The sequence below is a fragment of the Camellia sinensis genome, chromosome 3 (assembly GCF_055761805.1).
Source record: "Camellia sinensis isolate YWXY chromosome 3, ASM5576180v1, whole genome shotgun sequence".
Taxonomy (NCBI): Eukaryota; Viridiplantae; Streptophyta; class Magnoliopsida; order Ericales; family Theaceae; genus Camellia; species Camellia sinensis.
The window spans coordinates 45,400,388-45,410,352 of NC_138963.1; the positions used below are offsets into that span (position 1 = coordinate 45,400,388).

The following is a 9,965-nucleotide window of genomic DNA, read 5'->3' on the forward strand; positions in this document are numbered from 1 at the left end:
GACATCCTTATCTATTCGCCTTCTGAGGAGGAGCACGAGGCACACTTGAGGGTGGTGCTTGAGTTACTTAGAGCCCATAGGCTGTATGCCAAGTTTGGGAAGTGTGAGTTCTGGCTGAAAGAAGTCAAATTCTTAGGCCATGTGGTATCCGGTGAAGGAGTGTCTGTTGATACATCCAAGGTAGAGGCAGTGCAGGATTGGGCACAGCCTAAGAGTGTATTTGAGATCCGCAGTTTTCTGGGGTTAGCTGGGTATTACCGTCGGTTTGTGAAAGATTTCTCCAGGTTAGCATCACCGTTGACTAAACTGACTCGGAAGGGAGTCAAATTTGTATGGAGTGAGACTTGTGAAAAGTCGTTTCAGGAGTTGAAAGTTAGACTGACTACCGCTCCAGTATTGATTATTCCAGAGAGAGGGTTGGGTTATGCAGTCTATTGTGACGCCTCACGAGAGGGTCTGGGTTGTGTGTTAATGCAAGAAGGGAAAGTAGTTGCCTATGGTTCTCGTCAGTTGAAAATTCACGAGCAGAATTACCCTACACATGATCTAGAGTTAGCAGCTGTGATATTTGCCTTGAAGATTTGGAGGCATTATCTTTATGGTGAGAAATTCGAGGTGTTCTCGGATCATAAGAGTTTGAAGTATTTATTTACACAGAAAGACTTAAACTTGAGGCAGAGGAGGTGGATGGAGTTCATAGAGGATTATGACTTTGAGTTGCATTATCATCCGGGAAAGGCCAATGTGGTGGCCGATGCCCTTAGCAGGAAACCTGTTGGTGACATAGCTAGCATAGCCATCCGAGAGTGGGAGATGTTGGGTGCACTTGGGGAGTTTGATTTACTTATGGGCGAATCCGTTGAGGCTGCGGCCTTGTTTTCTGTTGTTGCACAGCCTACACTTGTGACTCGAGTGTTAGAGGCTCAGAGAGGTGACCTTGAGGTAGAATCTCTCCGTGAGAAGATTTCCAGTGGAAAGGTTGAGAAAGGTTTGACGGTGTATTCCGACCTGAGTGTGAGATACCGAGACCGTCCGTTTGTGCCGGAGTCTTGCCGAGAGGAGGTACTCCGAGAGTTTCATCATTCACGCCTTGCGGTGCATCCGGGAGGCACTAAGATGTATCGGGATTTGGGTCGTGAGTTCTGGTGGCGGGGTATGAAGAGAGATGTGGCAGCTTTCGTATCTAAGTGTCTTACTTGTCAGCAAGTGAAGGCCGAACATCAGAGGCCAGCGGGTTTGTTGCAACCCTTGCCTATTGCCGAGTGGAAGTGGGAGCATGTCACTATGGACTTCGTTGTAGGTCTTCCGAGGACTCAGCGGGGTAGTGATGCTATTTGGGTGGTTGTAGACCGGTTGACTAAGTCGGCGCACTTTATTTCTATGCGCATGAGAGATTCGGTACATCATCTTGCCGACTTGTATATTCGGGACATAGTGAGATTGCACGGGGTCCCAGTGACGATCGTCTCAGATAGAGATCCTCGTTTTACTGCTAGGTTGTGGCAGAGTTTGCAGAGTGCCTTAGGCACTAAGTTGACCTTTAGCACGGCTTATCATCCTCAGACTGACGGACAGTCCGAGCGTACTATTCAGATACTTGAGGATATGCTTCGGGGTTGTGTTCTAGACTTTAGTGGGTCGTGGGAGAGGCACTTGCCGTTGGTGGAGTTTGCCTACAACAACAGTTTCCAGTCTAGTATCGGTATGGCACCATTTGAGGCCTTGTATGGCCGACCGTGTAGATCTCCTGTGTGTTGGGCCGAGGTGGGTGATGCACCTCTGTTGGGTCCAGAGTTGGTGAGGGAAACTACGGAGAAAGTTGAGCTTATCCGTAAGAGGCTTGTTACAGCACAGAGTCGTCAGAAATCGTATGCCGACCGTAGGAGGAGACCTTTGGTGTTTGAGGTGGGTGATCATGTCTTTCTGAAGATATCACCTAGACGGGGTTTGATGAGGTTTGGGAAGAGTGGGAAGTTGTCCCCTCGATTCATTGGTCCGTTTGAGATCCTTGAGAGGATTGGCGAGGCTGCTTATCGTTTAGCTTTGCCGCCGCAGTTGTCTGGAGTACATGACGTGTTTCATGTGAGTATGCTTCGGAAGTATGAGCCGGATCCATCACATGTGTTGGATTGGACCGATTTAGTGGTTGATGTGGATATTTCGTATGAGGAGAGACCGGTTCGGGTATTGGATAGGCGGGATCAAGTCTTGCGAGGCAAGACCATCCCTTTGGTCAAAGTTTTGTGGAAACACCACGGAGTGGAGGAAGCCACTTGGGAACGTGAATTTGAAGTCCGCGAAAAATATCCGGACATGTTTGTTGATTTGTAATCTTATAACTAGATTCTGTTATATTGTTGAACTTAAGAGCTTTACATATGTCTTAAGTTGTAAAACATTGAGTATGTTTTGGTAATTGGTTGTATCTTGAAACTTGTTTCATTATAGAAGATTAGTGTAACATTGTATATGTTGGTTACATTGTTGGATGTGTTATATATATCATGCAATTGAATATGATATGGAAATTGTTAACATTGAAGGGAATAATGCATAATAGTGGTGCAGGTTGAAATATATGTTGTTTTATATATATTATGGGATACCTCTTGATAAAAGATGAAGTGACCAGTATTGGGTCAAGTTGTTTATTATTGTTATATACTATCTTTGGGTATTAAAAAAAAAAAAAAAAAACCTGTTTTCAAGTTTGTGCCTAATTTCGGGGACGAAATTCTTTGAAGGGGGGGAGGTTATAGCGACCCCGGTCTTTTCCCATTTAATTATTGTATCCGGACTGTTCCGTAGATTCTGTCATTGTATAATGGTTGTTGTTGTTATTCCTTATTTTCTCTTTTGGAATTATAGGATGTGTTGGGCAGGTTTGTTTCAGGTTGGTTGGGTTTAGAAACCAAGTGTTGCTGTCCAGGTTTTTGGTTCTTCGCTCGAGCGAGGAGTTGTTCGCTCGAGCGAGAGGTAGTGTTTGATTTGGACCTGTAGCTGTGCATTCTTGGCTCGAGCGAGCTTTTCTTCGCTCGAGCGAGTTAGTTCATCCTTCGCTCGAGCTATAGTTCCTTCGCTCGAGCGTGTGTCTGGGTTCAGACCTGAGGGTTTGAGTTCTTCGCTCGACCGAGCTTTCTTTCGCTCGAGCGAGCATTTGAGTTGTTGGCTCGAGCAAGGCTTCCTTGGCTCGAGCGTAGTTTCTCTGTGTCTGGTCGCTCGAGCGACCAAGTCTTCGCTCGAGCGAGCCTGTCCAGTTTATATACACAGCAGCGGGATTTGATCAGTCTTTTTCATATTCTTTTGATTCAAAACCCCAGGTTCGACTTCTCTCTCTCCCTACTCACCTTCTTTCTTAGATTTGATCCACTTAGGGTGTGTTTCTACCCTAGATCCTTCATTAAAAAGATAGAGTGAGGCAAGGGCTACCATTTAATCTGAGCATTTGACGATTTGGAGCACTTTGGTATTTTGGGCACTCATCTCTTTCTTCACCTTTTTGGGTTGTTTTCTTTGAGGTAGGGATTTCCTACTCCATTTTATAGGTTATGTTCTAAGTTTTGGTATTTTAATATGTTGGGAATACTTTGGTAAATTTTGGGAAAAACCTTAGTTGAATTGATTTGTATAAGTAATTCATGGAATTGGGAAAAGATGGTTAAAATCATGGAATTGGGGAATTCATTGATTAAATGGCATAATTGGATAATTTGAATAATTTGTCTATTGAATTGTGGACATAGTTATTTTCAGTTTAGAAATAACTGTTTTGGACTATCGGTGGAGGATAGTCATGATTGTTGTAGACATTGCATGTGGATTAGGAATAACTGGAACTAATCACATGGGTTAAGTCATTAATTTTGACTGTGGCATTGATACAGAAAATACGTGTATTGATTGAGCATTGCATTTGCATACATTGTTTGTGTGTGGGAGGAGATAGGGGATGTACTCCACGGTTTAGGGGAAGATAGGGGATGGACCTCTAAACCGGATTTTGTTTGGGAGGAGATAGGGGATGGACTCCATTAGCATCACTTTTATGTGTGCTTATTTATATTGAAGTGTTTTATTGATACAGCACTAAAATGTGTATCAATCTGGAAGTATGAAGTGTTTGATTTGAGCTTGAGTCTCATTTGTTTGTTGATATTGGAAGGATGTGAATATGATATATGTGATTCACTGTTGTAAGTTTGGCCAGGTTCTGAGCCATGTTGATAAAATTGGAAAATAAAACGTATCTTAGACAATAGTGTCATGAGACTGTAAAATAAAGTAATTGATTATCTTGGTTAACCATCTGTTGAATGCTATTGCTTTATTCATTGCTTATATGTGGTTTAGTATATTTCTACTGGGCTGTGGCTCACCCTTTATGGGAACATCATTTTCAGGTTCAGGTGATAAACTACCTCCAAGGAATTAGCTTGGGAGGGTTTGGCTTCTGGATTGAAGAAGACTACTTTTAGTTAACTGTCTTAAATTATTAGTACATGTAAACATTCAAGCCTAGGGCTTTTTCTTGTATTGAGTTAGAACTCATATTTTTGTATCCAAGTGTTGGCTTGGAAAGATGTAAGCCTGTAGGGCATTTTATTCGATGATACATGTAATGCTTTATTTTGTAATACTCTGATGAATGAATTAATAGATTGTCTTCTTTAAATAATGAATGTCAATGATATATATAATGGGTTAATTTTGAGGGCGTTACATTTCTTTTCTTTTCTTTTACTTGAATTCAAACATAAAATAAGCTAAACTTCTTCTTGAATTTTTTAACTTCTGCACAGACCAATCTATACATATATGGAAAAGTATTATTAACTTCTTCTTGAATTTTTTTTTCCTCTCTCAGCTTTTGCCTTCATCAGAGCTCCCGTGGATCACTCTGACCACTCTTACCGTTGTTCACTCCGGCTGCGACATCACTTCGGCTGCTCGACATCCTGCTCGGTTAGTTTAGAAAATATTCAATAGACTACTATACTTCTATAATTAGTTCTCTATACTGGTATAAGACAGTATATAATCCTTGAAGGTAAGCTTCTATATAATTCTTGAAGCATATTGATATTAACTACCCCTGTTTGGCTCCCATTTTTTTCTTCGGTTTTTAATTTTAGTAAATTTTATATGCAAACATATATATAGGTTGCTAATATAACAGGTATGGATCCAAATTCATTAAATCTACATTTCAAGCTCCTACTTTATCATCCCAAATAGATAGATAAAAGATGTATATTCTACATTTATATCTGGAGGGATTGTAAGCACTTTGTATAAACTTCATTTCCTTCCACCATCAATCTACTTAGTGACAAGTAACAAAGGGTGTAATAGAGATTACATTTTCCCCTCCCCTTATCAGACTACATTTTCATGTCCTAAATACACTAGAAAATTGGCATTTCAAAAAAAACAAAATCAGTTCTCAATTCAATTTCCAATAAAACTGCAGAAAATTGGGTATCTTATATGATTTCACAATTCTTATTTTTCTTTTCAATCATCTTCGTAACAACAAACAAATCATTTTTGTATTGTAAAACAAAATGGTAAATGAAGGACCAACCTCAAAATGAATCAACCAATTGTTAATTCCTGCTCCAAACCCCTCATCAAGATGGTAAGCCGGGGGAGACCCATCCAAATAAACTGCACAATATCAGAATCCCAAACACATTATAGTCAAGATTGTAAAAAAAATTTAAATTGGCTTATTATGAAGAAGATTTTAACCTGCTCCTTTTGCAACAGCATTCTGAACATAAGTTATGCCAACATAGAAGCCTTCTGTTTTGAGCAATATTAGTACACAAACTAGCATTTGCAACCATTGTCCTAATCTCCCATTGGCCATTATGCACCTCTGTTAAACATACCATACCATTGAAATTCTAAGAATTATATGGAAATAACAGAGAAACCCCCAAAAAAAAAATAAATAATAATAATTAATTTAATTAAATTACAAGGAATATATTGGGAAATTTGATAGAGAATAAATTGTTTTATTGATAGAGAATAAAACCCAGATGAGTATTTCGATATAAACAAGCTTTGAAAACCCAAACCCAGTATTGATAAAACAATAGTCTTCTACAGAAATAAGAAGTGGGCTTGAATTGAATTGATACACTAGTGTCAGTATATATATATATATATATGAATTGTGTGGTGTGTTTGGTTTGGTTTTATTCTTTTTATTAACCAAAAGAGAAGAGAAGAGCCAACCGACAAGAATTGGCTCCAAACCCAGTAAAAAAACAGAGGCACCAAAAAGTGAAACCCAAAAAAAAGCTGTTGCGATGCGAGAAAGAGAATTTGCAGCACAGAGAATCTTATCGGTTTACGTGCTCCTCTTTCTAGACTCTGCAATTAATGAATTACAGGTGGATAATAGTGATTACTGTTTTTTCAGGGGTTAAACTTTCAATTTCACTAGACGTTGTAATTTTTTATCAATAACAATCATTAAATGGAGGTATCTCATCACATCATGGGTGATGCTATGGTACATTTAGATGTACCATACATTTAGTTATGAACTTACATGATTTTATATCATAACCAATACCATATTAGTCATAACTACTATCATATGATCAAGCCCAACCATGTTTGGAAACCCTCTATGAGAGATTGTTCTAAGACGTAAGAAATCCCTAGTCAACCCATCATTGCCACCTCCACCACCGCCGCCTTCATTACTTCCCCTCATTGCCATCCCTTTGGCATTACATGGTCTAATTTATTTTTTTTATCACCCAAGTAGAGAGAGAGAGAGAGAGAGAGATAGCTTAATCCTCCAAGGTGACCATAAGGAACGAAAGAGCAACAAAAAGCACAACAAAAGATAATGACCTTCGATAAACCCCTCCCACTTCCAACTTAGTTACTCCCACTCTTCCTAGCAGGATTAGCAACCATCATTGGCTTCTTTTTCTTCTTCTTCTTCTTCTTTCTTTTTTTTTTTTTTTTTTTTTTTTTTTTTTGAAGGTAAGTAATAATGATAAACACAAGCAAATTAATAAAGAAAATATAAAAAAATAAAAAATCATCTGGATTGAAATAGAGTGATGATAGGATTACCTCCAACATTCATGTCAAATAACACATCTGACCGCATATCGAACTAGCAAATACACACATCTTGATTTTCCATTAAATAATTAAAAAAATATCAAAATTACTTGATTCGAGAAAAACCTATTTTCATTCAAAACCCTCAAACTTCAAAGACACTAAATTATTAATTTACTTCTTATTTTTCTTTTTCTTTTCTCCCCCCCCCTTCTTTGTTGTTTAAGGCTTTTTCTACAAAAGCATGAAGATACATGAAACAGAAAAATGCCTTTAAAAAATTATTGTTCTTCTATTTTTGGGGTCTTTGATTTATTGATTCATTCCAAACTAGAGTTTATATGGGTTTATGTGTGGTATGTATGGTCATGCTACTACACCCCTTTTGAGATGTGTACCATATGCAAATTATAACATTTGGCCTAATTTCCAAAGGATTTACACTCTAACATGTATCCTAATTAATACGCTATATACTTATTAGAGTTCTATAAACCCTCATGTGTAATTGTAATTATTTTACATCTTTTCATCACTAATGATGCCCTTTCATATATGCTATTTTCCCACCACCTCATTAACTCTTTTACAAATAACAACTTCATTTTGGAATTTTTAAAGTTTTGACATGTTGGTTTATGTCTTTTAATTTTTTCCCCTCTCCCTTAGTTTTGTGTTTTGGTTGAAATGCTTCATTCCTTATTTTTGGCAGGTAAAAGGAGAGGCCAATACCTCTTACATCTGTGCTTATATTTCGATCGACGGAGTACACTACAGCTATTGACTTTTGGTTTGCTGGTTGTGTTGTTGCTGAACTACTTCTTCGACAGGTACATATTTTTTCCTACAAGGTCCTCTATGCTTCAATATATTTAAATTATATGGTATGCGTGATGGCCAAATTAAAAAGCAAAATATTTATGATATAACTTGTACAGTCACACCCTCATTCATCACAGTTTTTGTATTAAAAAAAAAAACTAAGACTAAAAGTATAAGGTCAAAGTTAAAAATTGTGACCTTTAACCAATTTTGTAGTAGTGCTCATATATTAGTATTATTTATTATGAATCTAAAGTATCAATGACAGAATAAATATAAATAATAAAATCAAATAATAAGCATAGCATTAATACAAGAGAACCTCTATTCACAACCCAAGATTCAATTGTGAGTGGTAGTGGGTATAGCAGTATGCAAGGGTCCTTAGTGCATCAAATCTTTAGTTAGTGTATGTATATTACTGAATACAACTGTATCAAATCATTCTCCCATTTTCTAATTTCTTGTATTTTGTATTCTAAAAAACAAATTTCTTTCCTAAACATTTATAATTTTCAAGTGCTTTATGTGGTTCAAGCCATCCCCAAACCCATGCAGAGAATAAAAAAAAAATTAGCAAGATAAAATATGGGAAAGTGAACCACAACATAGTTAAAACCAAAGCAAGTAAAACCAGTTAATAAAGATATTCAAGCTTCTGACTGTACACCTAAAGTGAGACTTGAAGGAGCAAAGGAGCTATACATAACCATGACATCCTTTTTTATTTTTTTCTACAATAGTCCCAAAAATAAAATAAAAAACAATGTCGTTTTTATTATCAATTCATATGGTGCCAAAATATTTGGCTCCTTTTTGCGACAAAAAAATTTCCTTACCAAATTACAAATTTTGTCCAAAAAAATTAACTTCTTTAATCTATTTTTTATGGTAATGTGACCTAAGCTACTGGGGTATCATTTTTTGTTTATGATTAGAATTTTTTTTAGTGTCTTTCCTTTTTACATTGGAAACATAGTCTTTGTTAACTACATTATTATAAAACAAATCCATTCATGTGTGCATGTCGTGCATTTGATGAATGTACTATAACCTTTAAGATTTTTGTTTGTTTGTTTTTTTTCCTAATCAAAGATATTATGAGTTTATTTTTCTTGTCTTTCTTTACAAGGAATTCTGATTGAAGCCTAATGGATAAGCCGACTGATCCTCCAAAGCGCCCGATCACTCCATTCATTTTCTTTTGGTATTTCGTTAATATCTATTTGTATGTAGTTATATATTTTCCATTATATGAATTCTTATATTCATTTTCATATGTTTATAGCCAAGAACAATCAATGGAGTTAAAAAAAACCCAAATGAAAGTAGACGTGAAGGTAAGTGCAACGTATTCTTGTTGTTTGTAGTATTCCTTTTGTACTTGTAAGCTTGTATGTAATTGTTCGTATGATTTTATGCATGTAATGTAGGATATTGGGGACAAATGGAATCAACTTCCTGAAGAAGAAAAAAATAAGTATATACAAATGGGAAAGCTGCAATCTGAACAATATGCCCAATTAAAAACTGTGGTCCAATAAAAGCCTCCAAAAGTAAAAATTCAAACCCGAATTGAGCTTACATCAATTTGTAAGATTATTAGAAGGTTGGACAAAGCACAACAACAAGCAGTGAGTGATATGGGGTTTCATGGCATCCTAAGCCTTAGGTGCACGCACATAGATCATGACTTGTGTCATTGGTTAGTTCAGAACTTTGATCCTTCAACTCATTCATTGAATGTCCACGGTCTTCGAATGCTTCTCACCGTAGAAGATGTTCATGAGTTGATGGGATTACCTTCCAATGGTCTACCTGTGAAGTTAACAGAGTCCGTAGATGAAATTACAAACCTATGTGATGAACTTGCGATGAAGAATAAATTTGTTCCGTTCACATCTTTGAAATCTTATCTGCTTGAAACAAAAGATGCTGGAACTGAATTTAAAAGGAAATTTGTCTTATACATCATTGGAGCCCTCTTGTGCCCCACCACAAAGGCATGCGTACACCAATCATTCATTAAAATGGTTAAAAATGTTGAG

General features: G+C 37.0%; 1 long non-coding RNA gene across 1 annotated transcript; it reads left to right on the forward strand.

Annotated features, from left to right (window-relative positions):
• Nucleotides 1–4,864: 4,864 nt before the first annotated feature.
• Nucleotides 4,865–9,451, forward strand: LOC114294556 (uncharacterized). The gene is made up of 4 exons (XR_014363012.1): nt 4,865–4,962; nt 9,050–9,124; nt 9,206–9,257; nt 9,351–9,451. It is a non-coding gene; the product is annotated as an uncharacterized LOC114294556 (long non-coding RNA).
• The last annotated feature ends 514 nt before the right edge of the window (nt 9,452–9,965 follow it).